Raw genomic sequence first — 22230 nt, 5'->3', positions numbered from 1 at the left:
GAGATAAGTAAAAATTAAGATCATAAATAGGTAGGGAAACCTGGACAAAATGCACCACATTGCACTGCTTTACAGACAGTCAAGTCTACTGACAGTAATGTAGATGCTGAGCTCTAAACTTAAAGCAGAATGAAATTATGTTCTCTTTATTCTGTTCATACCCCACTCTCCTGTAGATTCAGGTGATTTCTGAAGGAAAAGAGATATTATTCAACTGGCAGAAATGTACCCACAAAGCCCATACTGTGAAAAAAGGCTCAGCCATGGAGAAGAGATAGAAAAAGTGCAGTGAAAGAGTCTGTAACTCAGACAAATAATGCCCAAATTGTAAGAGAAGTAAAACATTATGTTGCTTTGCACCGAGCATGTTGAAAACATTTCACAATGAATTAGAAGAATAAAAAAAATATCCATCTTCAGTTATGCCAATCAAACCATTCTGTGATTCTACAGTTCTATGATCTCAGTTCTCCATTAACACAAAGCTGTTTGTACACCAGCTTCAAGTTTTGGAGGAAACATTTCTGCCAGCTACAGCCCCTGTTCCTTTCATTAAACCAGATAAATGTTCCACTTATGAGGTTTCTATCTTCACCATTACTGTTCTCAGCTAACTGAAAGCTGGTGAACAATCTCCTGATTTTAAGGAAGGGCAAGAAGGAGGATCCCAGAAAATACAGGGCTGTTGATCTCACCTCAGTGCCTGGTAAAGTTATGGAGGAGGTATTGAAAAACACCTGGAAGGTGATGCAGTCATTGGTCACAACCACCACGGCATCTTGAGGAAAGTCCTGCTTATCAAACCTGATTTCCTTTTATGACAAGGCAGCCACTTATTGATCAAGGGAAGCTACTTGATGTAATCTTTTCAATTTCAGTACTATCTGTCATAAGATCATTCCAGAAAAAATTTCCATATTACAGCTGGATACACACATCATGAGCAACTGGCTCACAGGGTTTCAGTGAATGGGGTGACATTAGACTGGAGACCTGTCAATAGTGGGGCTCTGCAGGACTCCATTCACAGCCCAGTTCTTTTCAACATCTTCATAAATGACTTGGACATAGGACTAGAAGGGATACTGAGCCAGTTTGCAGATGATACAACACTGGGAGGAGCTGTTGACTCCCTCAGAGAGATGGAGGCCCTGCAGAGAGACCTCAGCAAATCAGAAGACTGGGAAATAACCAACCAGGGAATTTCAGCAAGGGACAGTTTTGGATTCTGCAGCTGGGATGGGGCATCCCTGGATGTAAGTACAGGCTGGGAAATGAGATGCTGGAGAGTGCCATGGAAAGGGACCTGGGGGTTCTGGTTGATGGAAAGTTGAACACGAGCCAGCAGTGCCCTGGCAGCCAGGAAGGCCAAGCGTGTCCTGGGGGGCATCAGGCCCAGCATGGCCAGCTGGGCAAGGGAGGGGATTGTCCTGCTCTGCTCTGGGGTGGCCTCACAGCAAGTTCTGGGGGAAGTTTTGGATGCCACAACATAAGAAAGACATTAAACTGCTAGAGAGCACACAAAAGAGAGCAACAAAGATGGTGAAAGGCCTTGAGGAGCAGCTCTATGAGGAATAGCTGAGGTCACTTGGTCTGTTCAGCCTGGAAAGAGGAAACTGAGGAAATACTTTATTGCAACATGGAGCCTCCTCTTGAGGGAAAAAGGAGAGGCAGACACTGATCTCTCTCTGGTGACCAGCAGCAGGAGCCGAGGGAATGGCCTGAAGTTGTGTCAGGGGAGGTTTAGGTTACATTTTAGTAAAAGGTTCTTTCCCCAGCATGTGGCTGGGCACTGCAACAGGCTCCCCAGGGAAGTGATCAGAACACCAATCCTGACAGAGTTCAAGAAGTGTTTGGTCTCTTGGGCACCTGGTGAGAGTCTTGGAGATGGTGCTGTGCAGGCCCAGCAGCTGGACTCAATGATCTTTGTTGCTCTTTTCCAACTCAGCTTATCAATCTGTGATTCTGTGTGTATACTGAGCTCTGTACATGGTGGCAGTGCTGGTTAAACTCAAGAGGCTCGAGTGAGTAGATTTTATGCCAAGATATAAGCAATAAATTACAACAAAGAAACAAAGAATTATTTTTGCAGCCAGCAGTGTACATGCAGTAATAACACTGTGTGTGATAATTAATGAAAGACTTTTCTGCAGCTGCTTAGAAGGATACTATAGATTCAGACTTGAAAGAGCTGATGGATGGATGTTTGAATACATAAGGAAGAAATTATTTGTTTAATCACTGAAGAGAATAAATTAGGATTTCATGTTATTTTGATTCCATGGGAAACATGGTTCACAGCATTTGTATTTTCGAAACTATTCTTTAAAAGGGCCAACACTGTAGCCTAAGAACAGAATGTTTTGATGCCAAACAAGGACATACATTCAAATCCCAGTTTTGGTAGGATTTAGATAATACAATCTGGGGTAGAAATGAATAATCCTGATTTAGGCCACAGAAATATTATGAGCTCACAAAGATAAGATTGATAGTTATGCTGAAAGTATGGAAAGCCTTTCCAGGAATCTCCATGCAACATCAGCCTACACTGTGTGTATAAAGACATAAATAAAACAAATAGAAATGCAAAGAGGTTTCATCTTTCCATTTTATCTCATTGGCAACTTAGTTATTTGACATCACCTCTAACCCGGAACACTCAGTGCATACTTGTTCTTCCCTGTAAGGAAACACAGCAATTTGCTTCATTGTAGGAGAGCATATCAGGAATTACATTGAAAGAGCACTTGGAATTGCTGAACCTCTACCAACTGAGCTGGTTAAGAATATCATAAAAGTTCATGTTCTTTGAAAATAAAGCCTGCATGATTAAGTGGCCTTAGTACATACTGAAGATTTCATAGATTCCATCTTAAAGGTGTACTTGAAAGCAGAATATCAAACTCACCAAAGGCAAAGTTTCTCTTTTGATTGTTTATATAAGGCTTATTCTAAATAAATTTATATTTGACATAGTGCAAGGTGCAGCACTGTGTGACTGTACTTATATACTTATGCAGAACACAGAATCTCAAGAAGATAATGAAACTGGATTAAGTATGAAAGATTTCTCTACCCAACAAGGTAACTCTTCAGTAAGTCTCTATTTGATATGGATACACAAATTAATCTTAGGGAAGTGAACTCCATCAGCTGTCATTCCACTATGATCAGGAACTTGGGTGACTTTTAAAAGTGATAAAATTGTCCTACTGAGGTACCTGCTCCTTTTCCCAACAAAAAATTTAATCAATCAAGTGTTTCCTAAAGCACATTCAGAACTTAGTTTTGGAAAAGAAAAAAATTGCAAGGGAAGGATGGAAATTGCAATGTTATCACCACTCTGAAAGACTGGCCAAAAAATTACCACCCCATATATTGTAACTGTCCTAGCAACTGGATAGATATTTATTGATCCTTCTACATCGTCTCAACCTTTATTTTAATAATTTCTACTTTAACTATTATATAGTAACTTTTATTCTACCATGTTTTGGAAAGATTTTCTGTTTACATGTATTTCTGTTTAGTGGTTTCTGCAGCATAGCAAATTTTTGGGGTTTTTTGTTTTTGTTTTTTTTTTTTTTATCCTATCATCTTTTTTCCAAGTAGCAGGTAATATGAAATCAAGACCACATTGAAATAATTGAATACTTGCCATAGATTACAACAAGTAAAAGAAAGTCAGGATAGAGTTTATAACTAATTTTTTCCAGCCATCTAAACTTCTCTGATCCATAGAGGAAACTTCACAAAAAGATACATTTAGCTGAATCAATTTTCTTTATCTTTTTGAGACATGTGAAGTTATCTTGATTAGTAAAGTGAACTGGTCTTGATTAGTTACTGGCCTTCTATTAACTAAGACAGCCTGGCTACATCTGCTTCTAGAACTGAATTTAAATAGCTGGAACTTGATTACACATACTTCAAATTTGAAAGCATGGATGTTTCTGGTATGTGGTTAGGATTGCAACTGAAGTGTTCCTTGATTCATGCATATAAGCCTAAGCATAGGCAAGTAGGATAATGCACAGATGTAGCTCAGGTTTTTGTTTGTCTGTGGGCTGAGAGGTCCTCTGTGGTTGCAAAAAACAGATCAGGATGAGGCAGTAAAGAAAATTTCTTAATGACACAGTCAATATTAATGTTCCAGCCTGAAATATTTCTTTAATGACCACACTCAGAGTAATACAGTCTTGATGTTCAAATTAAGAAACTGAGACATGGGCTTTAGTCATATAACACTAAGGGAATGAGAACATGGAATCACGTTCTAGCAAGTTTTCTTAATATATTTATCAAATGATGGTAAAGAAGAGCTAAAGTCTATTATACAAGCTTAAAAAAGCAAAAAACAGTACATACAAATACAGATCTCATTTCTCTCCCCTCACATTTGTGTCTTACTGTGTTCTCTCTTAGTCCAAAAACATTTGAAAAGCTGAATATATAAATAGAGGTGTCTATTATAGGGGTTAATTCATATCAGCTCATTAATGACAGCCTATGCCAAATCAAGCCTGTCTGTCTGTGCTGACTTTCTTGGCCATCTGATCTATCTGGACTTAGGTGAATGTGATAGTCTATTGCATGAGATATTAATAGATAAACCATGAAAAATAGAAGCAATAAAAGAATTATGAAAGGCTGAAAACAGCTGTGGGTAGTATTGAAAGGTGAAGACTCAGTTTGAGAGAAGAAAAAGGAGCTGCAGCACAGCCCCATGAGGCTTGGTTTGGGGAGGAGTTTCGTTACAGATTTTGTCACAAAAAGAAGAGTGCTTGTAGGGTTTGCTGATGACACATAGTTGGAAAGCAGCACCAGAAGGAGACCAAAACAGCATACAAACAGACTGGTGATCCCTGGCAAGAGAGGGACATAAGGAACAAGAGTGGGGACAGGATAAAATTCCAGGTAGCTGCCTATGTATAAAATGACTAGGAAGAATTTTATAAACATAAATATAAATATATATTTTACAAATATAAATTGGCACAATCTCACAGTGTAAAATGAGAGGTAGTGAGACACTGTTGGGTAATCATAAAATGGCTAATGTTCTCAGATGTTATAATCTAAACAGGACATAAAATGCAAAGGGCTTTTAGCTCCACCAGAGTCTGTGTTGATACCAATTCATGAGGTATGGATGGGATGAGAGGAGACATCAGGAATAGCTGTGTCTGAAAGGAAGTTTGAAAGCACTGAATAGAAAGAATAAATAGATTTTATCCAAGCTTGTGTAGAGCCTTTCCAAGGCACAGAGCCTGAGTCCTTTTCCAATGAACTGTTTTCTACCCAATGAACAGAGTTCTCTTCTAACAACTAATCAAAGTCGATCATGTTTTATAGCAAGAGGTAGTTGAGGACTACTGTTCCCATTAATATGTGCAGGGTTTACTGAAGACAGTTATCTGTTTGTAGTGAAACAGTGCTGTATCTCAAGAGGATTACAGGAAAAGGCAGGGGTAGGAAGTGAGAGCTGGTAAGATCTTCTGCTTATCAGTTACTAGAAAAAATGGGCAAAAAATCCAAACTGTCACTGATGAAAGCAAGGCCAGACAAACTGTGCCAGTGGCTCCTCTCTGGTCTTTCTTAGTGATCTATGAAAGGACACTCAAAGGTCTGATTTTGAGATGACATTAAATTCTAGCACATCCTTAGTTATTTGGTGTAAGGCCTTCAAAAAAGCTCAGTTTTAACAAGAAGCAACGAAGTTTGGTGATGAAATACCTTTCTTGTCTGGATTTCCTCCCTAATACCACCTTAAGAGCAGACAGTTTGAATTGTTTCCACAAGCCCAAGAATAAGGGATCATACTGTTTATTTAGTTGTATTAGCATGCAGTATTAACTTGACACAGACACAGATCAGGACTAGGATCACTGTAACTTTTGTGTTTAAACTCCAAATAAAAAAAAAACACACTGAGATTGTACAAGAGGTAGTTGATTAAGAAGTCCAACTTGTTAAGTTTGAATTTAACCAGTGATTGAATTAAAAATTCAATCTCTTAATCTCCTTAACAATAAACCCAGAAATAACCCTTGTCAACAGAGTTTCTCAAAATACATCATCTACCAGCTCATGTAGAGTTTCCATACAGTTGTCATCATACAGAAGTTGACCTGCTCTCCCAGATCTCCCTGGGTAGCCTGTCTACAGGAATCAGGTTTTCATGGTTTATCTGTTACTTTTCTCTAGCTCACAGCTTTCAAGGGTATCCTGTTTCTGTTAGTTCTATTGCTAATAGGATGTTGCAGAAATCAGAAGAGGCCTTCCCTGTCTGGTTCTTAATGGAGACTTTATAGCACTGCACACAACTAGTACTGGTGAAGTCGTTTAGAGGAAAGCAAGCTTGAAAGTACATCTAAACCTTTCAGTATCCTTTGGGTGTGTGACAAGCAGATGTAGATGAGGAAAAATTCTTTCAGTCTCCTAGTTAGATGCTGCAGGGTTATCACCTCACAATTCTGGGCTCTACTGAGGTCATGATAAAACTTTTGGGCCTACTCCCAAATACCAAAATGGATTTTCTCACAACAGTGCCTCGGCTGATTAGAAGGGTAAGATGTCTCAGTACCAAACATGATTATTTCTTTTTAAAGTTGACTTTTTGAAGGCCTTACACTAATAAATCAATCTTTCCAACATGAAAACCTCTGGGTCCTGACTAAAGTGCTATTTTTGTTTGAAAAGCAAGTCCTCCATTTGGAACGAAATACAGGTGTTGATGTATGCTCTCCCTTATTTTTAATCCAGATTTCTTTGTTAAGAATTCAGTGGTTTTGGTAGTCTTACCTTTCTCTGTCTCTCCACTTGATACCATGTACCATGATAAGACACTCCATTACTGTTCATTTCTACACTACTGGGGAACTCTTTTCTTCTACCTAGGTCTTGCATACACTCGGTTTTATCTAAAGGTCCTCATGTTCTTGAGTTTGGTTACTGCTGGTAACTCTCAAAAGTAAGGAGTTTTTAATTCTTGCTGCTGCTGCCTTAGTGTCTGGAAAAGACTCCAGCTCCATTTCCATAGGATGCAGTACGAAGATCCTAGGCCAAACAAAAGGGCAATGCTTTCTCTTGCTCATCAGTGGTAATCATGATGATCATCTCTCATCTGAGATCTGTATGGATCTCAGAAATTTTCAACAGCACATCTGGGATAGCCTCTACAGGTGTCATTCTCCATTTGCTCACTGACAGACAGGGAATGCAGCCACAGAATCACAATTTGTGGTTACACAGTGCTAGACAGTGCCAGCTGCCCATATAGTCTCCAGAAACAGGACATCCCACTTTCCTTGCCCAGGGCAATCAGAGGAAGAGCAGGTGAGGGTTTTGCATACAGTATTGTCCATCTAGGTCTACTCATAATCTGCTGCTGTAGGTCCCATATTTAATCTTGGTTTAGGAGTTTGGAGAGACTTGGAAAACAGAAGCTGGAATAACACTGCTCTGCTTGTAGTATTGACAAGGACATTTCTTTGCCTGTTTGTGCTAAGCATCCACATCCAGCAACACAAAAAAAGTCCTGAACACAGATCCTATAGAAACATACCAAGAGGCTTGGAGAAAGATGCCTGTTGCCAGCTGATTCAACAGCACCATGTAACACATCATAAACTTGGTTGGGGTTACTCTATTTTGAATACAAAAGGTCACAAAGATATTTTCTGCTTACAGGGCTGCTGTTCCTGGCTGTAAGATGTCCTGCTCTGTGGCCAGCTGACTCTGCTGAGAAGACTTCTCTGCTGAGGATCTCTGGTAGAGAGAATGGATGGGTCACTGCTCTCCCGCTGCCTTGGCATCCTCCCAATGAGTTTGCAGTACTACTGAAGCTGGAAAAACAGCTCTCCTGGTTGAAGTGATTTATTTTTATTAGTTAAAAGCTAATATAAAGTATGGAAGTAAAGTGAAACCATCTTTACTTAATAAATTCCCAAAGGTATAATAAATTTTTAATTGTCTTAAAATTGTAGCCTCGTTTGGTGCAGTCTCAGTTCCCCACACAAGATGGCAGCTCGTCTTTCCTTCTGTTCAGCTTCTCCTCAGTAAAACTGTTCCTTTCACACTGACACTGCAGGTGCTACTGCAACACAGTAATAAACAAAACCAGCCCTGAGACTCTCATCATTATTCACTCCAAAAACAGCATCTCACATGGAACAGCGGCGTTTGTGAGGAGCAGCACCATTTCATTCAATACTCCATTTATCTCATTCCAGCAAGTAGCAGTAACTGGTTTGTATTTGTGCTGGTTTCGACTGAGATAAAGTTAATTTTCTTCACAGTAGCTGGGCTGCGATTTGGATTTGGGCATAAGACAGAGATGGTTTTTTTACTGCTGAGCAGAGCTCACATAGAGCCTTTTCTGCTTTTGTCCTGCCGTGCTGACGGAGTTGGGGGTGCATGGGAGACTGGGAGGAGAAACAGCTAGAACAGGTGACCCAAAGTGACCAAAGGGATACCCCAGACCGTGTGATATCATGGTCAGGATATAAAGTGGGGGCAAAAAGAAGGGAGGGATGGGATGGGGTTTGTTTTCCTAAGTCATCATTATGTGTGATGGGGCCCTGCTCTCCTGGGCATGGCTGAACACCTGCCTGCCTGTGGGCAGAAGTGAATAAATTCCTTGTTTTGCTTTGCTTTTGTAAGCAACTTTTGCTTTCCCTATTAAACCATCTTTACCTCAGTTCAAGGGTTTTCCTAATTGTTCCCCTTCAGATTCTCTCTCCAGACCCTGTTGGTAGGGGAATGACTCAGTGGCTGTGTGATACTCGGTTGCTCACTGGGGTTAAACATCTGCAGTACTGCGTGTTGCAGTTCTTGAGGTTTGAAACTGTAAACTAAAAGGGGAAAAAAAACCAAAACCACTTCTTTCAGTTCAGATGACAAGACACTCACTTGCAGAGGACATGAAACCCTACCCTCAAATTTTTAGACTGTGCTACTACCCTGGCTGCACCGTCATTTAGAGAAATGCAAAGTTAATATTTCACACTATTTTTAGCCAACTAAATAAGTGAGTGTATTTCAGGCAAGGCAACAGAAAATTAGGTTTTTGTATAATTCTGGCTTTCTAGAAAATAAATACTAGATTCTCCAGCCTGATATCTTTTTGACCCCAGTATTGCACTGAGTGTCCCTGTAGAGTCAAAAACTCTGAAGTGAAACTAAAAATTAATGTTTCATAATGTCCTGTCATAAAAGATGCTAAATTGCCAGCACTGGTGTTTCATTTTGAAACATATGATGAGTCAATTTACACTGTACAGCTTCTGCTCAGCTGAAACTCTTGTCTCCTTGAGTGGGTTGTGGGATGCCTCATCCTGTGGCAAGCCAGCCCCCTCAGTTGGTGTGAAGTGGATCTCTGCTCCATTGTCACCAGCTTGGCCTGTCCCATTTTCAGAAGAGCCTAGAAGAAATACTGAAGCAACTAAGGATCATATTTACAGTCCTCCCAGGCACAGAGGAGAGATATTCTTCTTATGGTCATGGAATAATGTGGGCTCAGCCCGATAAATATTTGTTATAAATATATAAATCTCCTCTAAAGTTCAGCTCAGAGCCTAGAAGGCAGCAGCAAGAAGAGAAGAGAGCTGGCCCTCTTTTCCAGCCAGTCCCCCAACATCCTGAGCCTCCTGCCAGCGGGAGGCCAGCAGGTGTCAGCAGGAGTCTGGGGACGGGACAGAAGCACACCGACCCCAAGAGCGCCAGAACCTCCTCTCTGACAGAAATAAAAAAAGGTCTTGTTTACTGAGTACTCAAAAAACCCCAACCAACCAATAAAAAATAAAATCTCCAACCCACAACCAAACCCAAAAACAAAACAACACATAAAACCCCACCACTTTTTAAATGGGTGATGAGCTCAAAGGAGCTCCCGGTCCCTTCCCTCCGGCTGACTCCCGCCGGCCGTGGAGCAGCGGCTGCCGGAACCGGAGCCAGAACCGGAACCGGAACCGGAACCGGAGCCGGAGCCGCAGCCAGAACCGAAGCCGGAACCGGAGCCGGAGGCAGACCCGGAGCCGGAGCCGGAGCGGGAGCCGGAGCCGGAACCGGAGCCGCAGCCGCAGACGGAGCCGGAGCCAGAACCGGAGCCGAGCTCTCGCACACAGCTCACGGCCGGCCCCGGGCGCAGCACGGCCTGTCCCGCAGCACGGCTCGCTGCTGGGGAACTTACCGGGAGCCTTCGGGCCCTGGCAGAGGGGTGCTGCGGGCCTGGGCTCCCCTGGGGCCGGCACCTGCCGCCAGAGCCTGTCCCACGGCCCGGGTGCGGCGGAGGAAGGGCAGAGGGACGCGCCGGCTGCGGCTCTCCTCTTTATCTCCCAGGCAATGCGCCCCGTGTACCTCATGGCAAATGTGATCTAATTAATTGAAAGTTACTTACTTCTCAATTAAGGTACAAATTAATTTGGTTTTCGTCTCTTGAAGAGTGCCTGGTAGCTGAAAAGCACAGGAAGATAGTTACCATAGAGAATTTACCATGGTAACTTGTCCTTTGACAGCTTGATTGTATATCAAAGTCTTCATTTAAATATCTGTCTTCCTGAAAAAGCCCTGAGAAGTATGGCTAGAGAGACTTAGCACTTACCACACTTGAGGGTTAATTGTCCATCATCAGCCCTCTGCATGGGTGCTACACTGCTGCCCTTGTTCCTAAAAACATCTAATGGATCGCTTTTGCTCCAAACAAGAGAAAGATCTCATGGGGTCCTCAGCACTGTGGAGCAGTGTTTCTATCCACCAGCAACTGCATTGTATTATCAGGGTATCAGACAGGTGAAAATTGTTTGTATTTGTATGAAGACAATGTTTCTTCCAAATTAAGTGAGTCAGGCCCTTTGACAGAATCAGGGTTGGTAGACAGAATTTGGGTTGGAAGGGACATTAAAGATCATCTAGTTCCAACTCCCCTGCTGTAGGCAGGGAATGTTCCACTTGACCAGGTTTCTCAGGGCCCCATCCTGCCTGGTCTTGAACACCTCCAGGGATGGAGATTCCACAACTTCTCTGGACGAAGGTTGTCAGTGTATCACCACCCATATAGTAAAAATTTTTTCATAATATCCAATATAAATCTATCCTATTTCAGTTTAAGGGCATTTCCACTTCACCTATCACTAAACATCCCTGCAAAAAGTCCCTCTCTGGTTTTCCTGTAACCCCCTTTGGGCACTGGAAAGTGCTCTGAGGTCCCCCCAGAGCCTTCTCCTTCTGAAAAACCCCAGCTCTCCCAGCCTGTCTTCACAGGAGAGAGGTTCCAGCCTTTGGATCATTTTCATGACCCTCCTCTGGACTAGCTCCCACAGGTCAATGTTCTGTTAGTGCAAGGGAGCACATTTGGACACAGTACTCCAGGTGGGGTTTAACAAGGGCAGAGCAGAAGGAATCTCCTCCCTTGACCTCCTGGTTATGCCTCTTAGGATACACCCCGGGATACTATCCTTATTGAGTTTTTATTTGCTTGCTTTTTTTTTTTTTTTTTTCCTTCTATAGAGAAGTTGGTAATGCAGCAGTATAGCCACTTTAAACAAAAATGGTAAATTTACTATTAAGTTGGAGCTCCAGCATTTGAAATATGTTACTTTATGAACTTATATAGAGCTAATGTTACATCTTGAAAAGAGATGAGAAAAAACAAAACAAAACAAAGAAACCATTTTGGTAAAAAAGTCTTGGGTTGTAAATATAAATAAAAACGTTGGGGGTTTTAAAAATATTTTGATCTGTCATTCTCAGATATATTTTCTGGTTTGTGAGAGGGTAGTATAATAAGATCTTCCATCAGCTTTTCAAGAAGTGTGAGAAGGACTAGAGTACAAGTTGTGTCACATCACTTTTCTTCAGATTTTCCAGGGTGTTGGTGAGTCAGGGTTTGTGTGTATCCTGTAATCAGGACAGCAAAAGCTGTACCACAGCTTGTATCATTGCAGTAGGAAAGTGCTGCCTTACACCAACACATAAGTTATTGACAGTATGTGCATGCATATTTTTTGCCCTCATTCTCACTTTTACAGAACCATTTCTCATTACTTAATACTAAGAATCTAATGCCTATAGAATTTAATGGCTCCACTCACTGATTGAAGTTCTGAGTGCATAATGATTTTCATTGACAGAAAATGCCTTGATGAAAAATAATTGTTTGTGGAGGTAACATAAATGACATAAAGTACAAGAAGGTTCTTGAGCAAGCAGTGTATATTGTTTTTATTTAAAGGTATGACTTAGGGTGTGTTAAGACCCTTTTCCTGAGACAGCTATATGAAGTGTAAGGTAAAACTGATTTAAAACTCCTTTTTAATGTTAGAGGAGTTGAAAGATCAATAGATAGCAACATTACAAACTGGAAACAACCTGCTACTTCTGGACAACGTTGTGCAGCCAGAATGGCAAAGTGCAGGTGCCTGGCCACAAACTGAAAATACACACTGACCTCAGGGGGAGTTGCACATTCCAGAAGAGTCTTGGGAACAACCCTGAGACATCACACAGGCTGCAGCCAACTTCAGCAGCAGCTTAGCATGCCCACCCCAACAGAGCCCTCCTGCATCCACTGCATTTGAGTTTCCCTGAAAGCTAAGACATTGTGGCTTGTCACCACACTGGGCAAACAGAAGCTGTGTGCTCACACAGGCAGCAGAGAGTGAAGGAGAGGGCTCAGGGCTGCCCACACAATGCACCTCCCAGCACACACCAGTAACCCAGCACCGGCAGACTGATGCTTGCCCACAGTCGCTCCCAATGAGCAGCAGAAGTGATAAACTATATACAGCTGCAACTTCACCTGGGAAAGGTGCTAGCCCAAATGCAGGACTAAATTCCAGGAGAGAAAAATGTCCTTCTCCTGCCTGCAAACCCCTACTACCAGTGTTCCTTCCCTGGCAAATTTCACCTTGCTGCACAACAGTGCCTGCTCTACAAAGAGAGGAAGCAGCTTCAAGACTTAGTTGAAGATGTCTAAAACATTTTTTTGTTCTCTCTGCTTGTAAACAGCTGGGTCAGGTTTCCTGGGACTTCACAAGTAAAGCACCTAAAGGAAACATCGTGTTGAACAGCAGAAGTTACAATATTGGAATTTGCCATTGGAAATGCTGAGTAATTGTACAAAAATGTGCCAGAAATACTCCCTTAAAAAGTATGTGATCATCTTTGATTCAAGTTCATAGAATACTTCAAAAATAATTGGTCCTTGATTTGTTTGACAAGCCAGGTTCAAAATTCAGTTTCCCTGACAACATCTGAAGATCTTAAACTGCAATGCATTTAGCAAAGAAAATAAAGGGGAATGGAAAATTATTCCCAAAAGTTAGTTAAAAGGATATGCAGAGAGAAGGGAAAACAGGAATGGGCAAACAGTCACACATCAATAACCCCTCAAAGATCAAATATTTAATCTCTCTAACTTTTGCAGGAAATAAAAGACTGAAGCTGGTAGTTGCTGCTGTTGCTTTTATCATCCAGTTGATTTGATTGCTGCAGTTAGCAATATGTGTCAAAATCTATTTTGGCTGCTTCTAAGAGACAAAACAGGCAGAAGACTGCACACTGTTCTCCCTAAGCATGGCTGGCCAAGACAGCCTTGCACAAGCTGGACTAAGCAGCCACCTGCAGAAGTGACCACTGGCACCCCTTGATGGAAGAAAACACCTTTGTCTATGCGCAGGGATGATGGGCCATTTGTGAGACACAAAAGTTAATGACCAGAGAACACAGTGAGGGTCCTTAGGGTCCCACCCTGTGGCTCAGCACAGCCTCCTGCACACCTCCCTTGCACTGCACAGAGCCTGTGTGTGACAGAGCAAGGAAAGCATGCCCAGCCTGCATCACCAGCTCTGGCACCCCACCGACGGCTCCCTGCAACCACGGAGCTTCTGAAAGGGAACATCCCAATGAAGCCACTGCTGAGCCCACCAGAGTCTGGTGAAAAGCTGGGCAGCACTATTTGCACAGAGTGGCACTGTTTGCAGTGGGGCGTTTCTGAGGTTTTAATTTCTATTAAATACAAACCGCAAATGTATTATCCTCCCCTTTACCTGGGTTCTGATCAGCAGACTGGCATAGCTTGCTAGCTGAAATGTTTCTGGGGATTCACAGAGCTGATTAAGAGCTTTCAGAAATGCTTCTATACTTCTCAAAAGTGAAGGAACTCAGAAGAAAATGAGCAGACCCCTCTTCTACCTCCTGTTCAAATGATAGGAGCAAGTTCTTTATTCACCGGATCACATTCTTTATATTGAATAAACCATTAGACCTTCTGGCCTATTGGACCCACACCAAGAGAATACTATAACAGAGCAGTGGTACTACCCTACATATTCTCCATGTACCAATAATGACTACCTGGAAAGACAACACTGGGAAAATGTGACTTGTTTAAGAATCAGACAGCTGTGGCATCCAAAATGATTTGTGTCTCTGTGTGCTCCAGTGTTCAACTCTGCTAACTGAAAAAAACAAACAAAAGCCTGAAATTGCAATGAAGTACCAAGTATTTATTGAGCCATTTATTGTGTTTCCAGCCTGTTTGTCTCTAGATTGATTTAAGAGCTCCTTTCCACCTTTTGTAAATTAAACTTGTTTTCTAGCCTCATTTCACATTAAGAGTTATTTTAGAGTGATCTGGCACATTTGCTGCCCCTTTCCTCAGGGAACTGAGGAAAGCTGAGGAGAGCTGTTACTTAATGTGAACTATATTACACCATCCCCCTCGGCCACAGGAGTCTCTCCATGTCCATAGGGAGTCCTCCAGCAGGCTGGCTGGGGGCTGACAACATCAATTGTCATATTTCAGGAGAAATATCCCCTCTGTAACTGCTAGCCACTGCCAGATGATCAAATTCAGGAAAGCATAATAAAAACTGCCATAGCAAAGGAACAAGTGGCTTTGTGACCAGTGATGTTCGAGGGGGCAGCTAGTACCTCCTATGCAATAGTGGATGGCTGTGACACTTTCCTGTCATGCTCCTTTTGATGATGTTTAGCAGGAGCCAGTAGGAAGAGACGAGTGCTGCACAAGGTGCAAGATTCTCATTGATCACAGTGAGAACCGTCTGCTGGGGTCAGAAGCAGAGAAAATGGGCCCTTATCTGTGGTGCCTGGCTCTGACACTCAAGACAGCACTGAGTTTAGCATAACACCATGGAGACAGCTTTTAAAGTTAAGTAGAGAAACTGGGAATGTGAGTGTGTAGGTTAGATAGAGTTTTCTTAAGTCACTGGGTGAGAAAGTTAGAGTTTAGGGTTTAAGCTACATTAGAGAATAAGAGACAATATGGAGGATTTAGGGCATTGTCCCTTTCTCCTTCTTCTTCTTTCTTCATCTTCTTTCTTCATCTTCTAAAGGTTTTTTGGGTAATAATGAGTGACTGGACAAAGAAATCCACCGTGCAGCACACAGGTGTTGGGTCATTGGGTCACTAAGAAAATAACTTACTTGGCATTTGATTATTGGACAAATAGACATATAAAAGACCTTGGAGAGATTCTTCATTAGCCATCTTGCACCTTTTTATCTTAGTATATGTAGCTCCTTGTACTCTGTGTATATGTAATATAGATAAGGAAAGAATAAACAGCTAAGCCTGAACATGAGAAAACAGCCTCTCTCTCACCAATCTTGGTCCTGGGGAAAAGAACCCGGTGTCACCATGACACCTTTAAAGAAAAATCCCTGTTCCTGCACATGCCTTTCCTCTGCGCAAATTAAAGGAAGGAGGGTAAATCTGATCACTGCAAAGAAAGATCAGTCTTAGCTGTGGGAGGGAAATGAGCCTTTTGGGAAAAAAATCCATAAATAAAAAGAGCAGTTCTAAGAATCAGTCTGTGGCTAAGAAGCTATTCAGGTAACAGCAGCTAGGATATGAACTTGCTGTTGATGTGAAATTCCCTCAGTCATCAATATAGTCTCAGTATGATTTCAAGATGTTAGGACTAGAAAGGCTGCAGCTGATGTTCCCTGTGCTGAGTTATGTGCTGCTGACACAGAGGAGCAGACTGTTCCAGCCACTGACAGAGGGAGAGCAGCAACAAATTATGCTGATCATCAAGGTATCACGACTGTGCAGGTCTGCCCAGGCTCCAGTTTCAGGAACACGACATGGTCAGAAACCTTCCTCTGCCTCCAGCAAAATAAACACCAAGTGCCTTTCCTATGAAGAAACAGTTTTCCATTTTTGTACCAGCCCTGGGTGATTCCTTGCTGGCAAAGTTCTGCCCTTAGTTGCAAACCAATATTGCCTGAGCCCGTTCTGCCAAACTGGTCATGCTTCCTTGACCTATGACTTTTAAACTTTAAAGGCTGCTCTGAGTTACTCAGAGAAGCAGTTTAGGTAAGTGAGTGCTGTATGAGGAACAGTAATATATGAGAAATTTGCTGAGGAAGGTGACAAGACTTATTCTTGCCCTTGCAGAGCTTTATTTCAGAAAATGGCCCTCATAAAGACTCCTGTCTCCCACCTATCATTATTACAATTGGAGTCTTCCTTTTACCCAGGAAATTATTTTTATCAGTGACCATCTTCATACTAGAGCTTTATGCAATCATTAAAATAAAAAACAAACAAACCATTTTACTCTTTCCAAAATAAGAACAAGGTTTCCAATCCAGCTTATTTTCTGTGGAAAGCCACTATGGAGAAAAGGAGAGATTTGAGGTGTTTGTGAAAATATTTGGTATTGGTAAGGTGTGTGTTACTGCTTTGTCCTGGCTGAACCCTCCTAAATACTATTTCCTGTGTTTTTATTGATGTCATGTGTCTCCTAAATAAGCATATAAGCTTAACTTATAATTAATTATGTACCCATTGAGGACAATTTTGTATCCATTAGCTTGGAAGACGTGGTTTCAGTAAGGCTGAAAAAGAGCATTTGCCTTGTTTAAGGAGCTTTTGTGTGTTGCCTTCACCAGTAAACAGAGAGAAAGAGACATGGAAAGAGGGAGAATGATAACAAGAGAGCTGACACCAGCCATGGCTTTCACAGCCTGCAGCAGCTGACATCCAGACACCTCCATTTCCCACACAGCTTCACATGAGTTTTGATAGACTTGTGAAGAAAAAAGAGAATTACAGAATATGGCCATAGGAAGAAGACAAGGTCTAGTGGCAGACATTCCTTTCTTAACCTTTTGGGGACCCCCAAGAAGAATCTATCAGATTTTAGTACACTTCTCAAGGCCTTACTGTTTTTCTGTGGTCTGCAGAGAGGTCTAAGAACCGAGGATCAGTTCCTGCCCAGCATCTATTACCAACAGGGGACCATCCATCACTGACTCCAAAATTATTTCCATTCCTAGTCATGACCTGAATCCATGTTGTGAATGATCCAGTGTTACCTTCAATTAGAGAAACTTGTAAAAATCTTAGCATTTTGTTTGTGGTTGCTGGGGAATGAGGAGTTTGACAGCCCATGGCAGTGCTAGGTGGCATTTCTTCAGTATTGGCCATGCTATGATGCCTCAGCCATAGGAACAGGAAAGTTCTCCCTGAGTGATGTGCTGCTTATTTTAATCAAATCTGGCAGCACTTTTCCATGATTCTCACATTAGTTGAAAGATCATGGAACAGCATCACAAGGTTTGGGTCAAGATGCCATTAAGATAGTCTTTCAACATATCACATCACACACAGTCATTCTTTTATTCAAATGTTCTCTTTATTTGGAAGACTTTAAAATACTTTCTTTTTATAGCAAAATGCAGTTAATAAACATGCTGATATTTAACATTTTCAATCCAGTTTAAAGTGTTTGATTGGAAATTTTAAGCCCAAGGCCCTATTTAAATAAAATAAAAGCAAAATCCCCTCATCTTTGATACTGACTCTGTTTATGAACTTCTTATGCTATCAGCTCTATTCAAAAGAATATTGCAGAGCAGCCACTATATCAAAATACTGGAAATACCAGTGAACAAAGATGGAGCCAGTGAGGTGCAATAAAACAAAAATCAAAATAAAGTGTGACCATAGCACTTTGTAAAATCTAAAATAACAATTATAGCACTCATACACAGAATTTTATTAAGTTTAAAATACTCTAAAACCTATTTGGGTTTGGTGAAAAAACAGCCTCTGTAGCCAGTGAGAAAAAAATTCAAGATAAATCATAGTCCACAGAATTATTGAGCAGCCTAATTTCAGTGTAAGAAATACTTGAATTCACAGAAGTCTAGCCCAAGTCAAGATGAAAAAGTCTCTGGGAAATTACAAAACTGCTGAAATCTCAGACCCTGGAAACTGCTGACTGAAGGTGTTGCAATTCTCATCAGTTTTATTTTGGGAAGACAAAGTCTGGTCAGGCTGGTAATGACAGTCAGGATAGGAGGTCTGACAAGGACTGCAATAACTTAGTTCAGCAGCAGGCAGTGCCCACAGAGTACACGTGTGAGACAGTAACTTTCTTTTTTAGATGCCGGAAAAAATAAAGTCTTCTACTTACCTCCCAAATGAAAAGTCAGTGAAGGAATCAGAAGTACTTAATTAACTAAGAAATCAATCAAAAACTGTTTTACTTTCTTTCATTGAAGAAGTAAGGCTTATAGTGTGAGGTTACATTTAATATTACATACAGTAGATTATTAAATAAAACACTGAAAAATGAACTATAATATTTTCCATTTTCAAACTTTGAAAGGGAAAAGTTTTGAATTTTTACAAACTGTTTTCTGTTTTTCCTTGCAAAGTATTAGTATTTAGGATTATTATCATTGAGTTTCAGAGGGTGCAGGTGATAGGTCTTATGTGGCAACAAGAGATGAAGTTTTGAAAATTCCTGATGTTGTCAGAACTTTGTTGAGACTGAACTCTTTTCAAGAAACTCTTGGTTTTCCAGTAACATTATATTCAAATAGAGAAGGTGGTCCATAGAAAATTTTCTAGTAAACTGTAATATGCTTTGTTGCATGCAAAACACTGCTTTTGTTGAAGAACAGTATTACAGTATTACTACAGTAAAAAAGCAAAAAAAAAAAGCCATGCTTCTGGAAACCTTCTCCCCCCTGCCCCAGGCCCCTCTCCACACCCACGAACTTCTCCCACCTTCCACAGAAACTTCTCCTTGTTCAGTGCACAGGGACAAAAATGTTTTGCAACAAGCCATTATTCTTTTTATCTGAGCTTTGTTATCACACACTACCCTGAGAACATCAACAATAAAAAAAATGTTGATAGCAGCTGTCTGTACTGATATTGGTCTGCTGTCATAAAGCATTCAGCAGCAGGAGATGCACCATTCCCATCATTCAGATAAGAGCTATTGATTGTAAGAGCTCTTCTTAATGTGCAATGTAAAACATGGTGTTTAATATAGTTCATATAGAGCTCACCAACAACTTAGTGGATAGTTACTGAGAGTTATCAAACACTATTTGCTACTATTTTGGCAATCTTTTTAGGTGGGTTCAACAGTCCACCCATATTTAAAAAGGAGAAGCTTTATTAGTCACTCTTTCTTTTTGATGAACACATTTTCAAAAGCTATGGAGTGAGGTGGTTAAGTGGTTTCACGTGCAGAGGAAGGTGTGTCTTCTGGGGCTGCCTCGCAGCAAGGCGGCGGCTGGCCGAGGGTGGGTTCAGCTCTCCCAAGAGCTCGGTGGCAGGAAGGCATTGCTGCAAAGTGGCTGTGCCAGTCAGGATCAGAGCTGAGCCTTTCATGTTATACTAAACCCAGAACAGGCCCTGGCAGCATGACCTCATTAACCTCATGACTCTTGGTCTCTCAATTATGTCCAAGTCTCCACTCACAGAAGAATTCGGGACAAGTCTGGCTCCAACACTAATTTATTTATTTCCATAAATGATCTATTTACATTGGCATGGAAGTCAGCATATTTTTTTAAAGACAGTCAGAAGAGATTATCTATGTTTTTGAGATGCCTTAATGGCCTAATAATGCAGACGTGGGACATATAGTATTGTAGAAGGAAATTTAACCTGTGAATTTATTTACCATCCAAAATTTCAGCAAGAAAACTAAAAATTATGTGTTTGAAGTGACATTTGAGATTTATTGTAGTCGTGCAATTATACGAACTAGTCCTGCTTAAGCAATGAAAATTCCCTTGTTCAGAAAGCAGCTGAAATACAGAAAAGAGCTGTAGGAATTCATCAAACATGAGCATAGATAGATGATACCAGTGTGCAGAGAGAGGTGATAGCTCTGCACTTACCCAGAAATTACCCACACTACTCATTAACAGGAGAACATTTCTGTCTGATCCAGTAAGAAGGCTGGTAAGATCAATGCTGGTACCTTAATCCTGTTATTATTTCTTCTGCAACCCTCGGTATCATGTTCAAAGTTAAAATAGTCACAAGGACCTTTGCTTCTTGTTCTGTCCTAGATTCACACAGGATGCAAAACTTTCAACACAATGTGAATTTGGCAGAGAAGATTGCTGTCTATTGCTGCAGAGCTGCACGTACTTCTTACAAATTCTCTCCAAGGGAAGATACTGCATTTTCATTTACAGAAGTACCTGAGCAACCTTGTATCAAGAGCTTTATTTTGATGAAATATTTTGCCCAGAGAGGTTGTGGAGTCTCACTCACTAGAAATATTCAAGAACATTCTGGATGCAATCCTGTGCCATGGACTCCAGGATGACCCTGTTTGAGCAGGGATGTTGGACTAGATGACCCACTGTGGTCCTTTCCAACCTAAGCACCATTTTGTTATTCTGTGATTCTGATTCAGTGATTAAAGTCCTTCAAGAATTAGGCATGAGTACAAATGTTGTATGGAAAATGCCCAGGATTATTCATGACTGTAAAGACAAATTTTTGTTAGAATGGAGTGGGTAGGAGTTAATTCACATTAACCTACAAAGATATTTCTAAAACTAACTTGTGATACATTGATATTTCTCTGATTATCAGTGTCACTGAGGTACTTCTAAAACTGCTGCCACTGCTATTCTCAAACACATTAAAGTTAGCAGCTGCCAAATGAGCAGGAGGAACACTTTCCAAAAATTTATGTAGTAAGATGTATCATGTGTTCCACAGGGAGAATCCATCCAACATTCAAAGAAATATTGATCATGAATTTAGATTTATTTGGGTGATTACACAGTGGCTATTTACCTTTATGTTAATATGTGATATGTGCATTCATCAATGCCAACATTTAACTCTGTATCTCTAGCCTGGGCATCCAGGAACCTTGAATTCCATTCCATGCCCTTCATCATCTGGTTTGTCCACACTTGTGCATGTCTTTCAGTCCCAATAACAAGGGCTTTTCTGTAGCTCAAATAAAATAGAAGTTTTTTCATCATCTGATGGATCCCTTCATTGTACCAGATGAAAATCACTTATCTTGCCAGTGCACTCACTAGTGGCATTGCAAGTCCCTGTGTAATAAGCCTTAATCAGCAGCAGTAGACGTAAGAATTTGATTTTTTCAGATTTTTGTGGATTTGAACTGCTTCCTGTACTAAAACATTAAATATTCTTAAAGTAAGACATCCAGTGTGGTTTTCATGTAGGAAAAAAAATTAAAATAAGAGAACTACAGCACTTTGATCTGTGTCTAATACTGCAACTTCCAAAAAGTACTGTTCCATAGATGGACTATAGTCTCTGGTCTGTTTCTAGTAGATCTAGAGGCAAATGCAAATATAGAAGCTGGAATGGTTCAGTACAGTAATTTACTGAAGATTAGATAAAATTAGATAAAATTACGCTCAGTCATAGAAATCAAATCCTCCCTTAGATATTCTTCTGCATTGTTAATCTACTTTATTTACTACCAAGGATTATTCCCATAAACATTCCAAGAATACAAATTCTCACTAATGACAAAAGAAGGTCTTCCTCCCTTTGACCTCCTCAGCTGGCCAGTTGTTGGGGAGCCCTTCTCTGGGTGTCTGACTTTTCCCATGACACTCTTTAAAGACCTTCATTTCCTGGCACCCCAGACTCTGCTCTGGGTGCTGGGGGCAGGCAGTCTCCTGCAGCAGCTCTCAGCCTCCTGGCCTCTCCATGGATCCAGTCTCACTGGCCTGGCACAATGCAGGCAGGACTCCTGAGCAGCACCAGTGGGAGGAGCTGCTCAGGGAGCCAGAGCACTGAGCACACCATGGGAGAGCTGTGCAATCCATGGGAACACTGTGCAATCCATGGGAACACTGTGCAATCCATGGGAACACTGGGCATTCCATAGGAGAGCTGTGCAATCCATGGGAACACTGTGCAATCCATGGGAACACTGGGCA

General features: G+C 41.2%; 1 long non-coding RNA gene across 2 annotated transcripts; it reads right to left on the bottom strand.

Moving 5' to 3' along the window:
* Positions 1-7871: 7871 nt before the first annotated feature.
* Positions 7872-9989, bottom strand: LOC107200933. 2 transcript variants are annotated; one of them, XR_001519867.2, is made up of 3 exons: positions 9861-9989; positions 8701-9427; positions 7872-8101 (listed from the first exon to the last, which is right to left on the bottom strand). It is a non-coding gene; the product is annotated as an uncharacterized LOC107200933 (long non-coding RNA). The 2 variants fall into 2 exon arrangements; XR_004496218.1 differs by lacking the exon at positions 9861-9989 and having other exon boundaries at positions 8701-9815.
* Positions 9990-22230: the final 12241 nt, after the last annotated feature.

Source organism: Parus major, chromosome 2, assembly GCF_001522545.3.
Source record: "Parus major isolate Abel chromosome 2, Parus_major1.1, whole genome shotgun sequence".
In the NCBI taxonomy this organism is placed as follows: domain Eukaryota; kingdom Metazoa; phylum Chordata; class Aves; order Passeriformes; family Paridae; genus Parus; species Parus major.
This window is presented reverse-complemented; position numbering and strand designations above follow the sequence as displayed.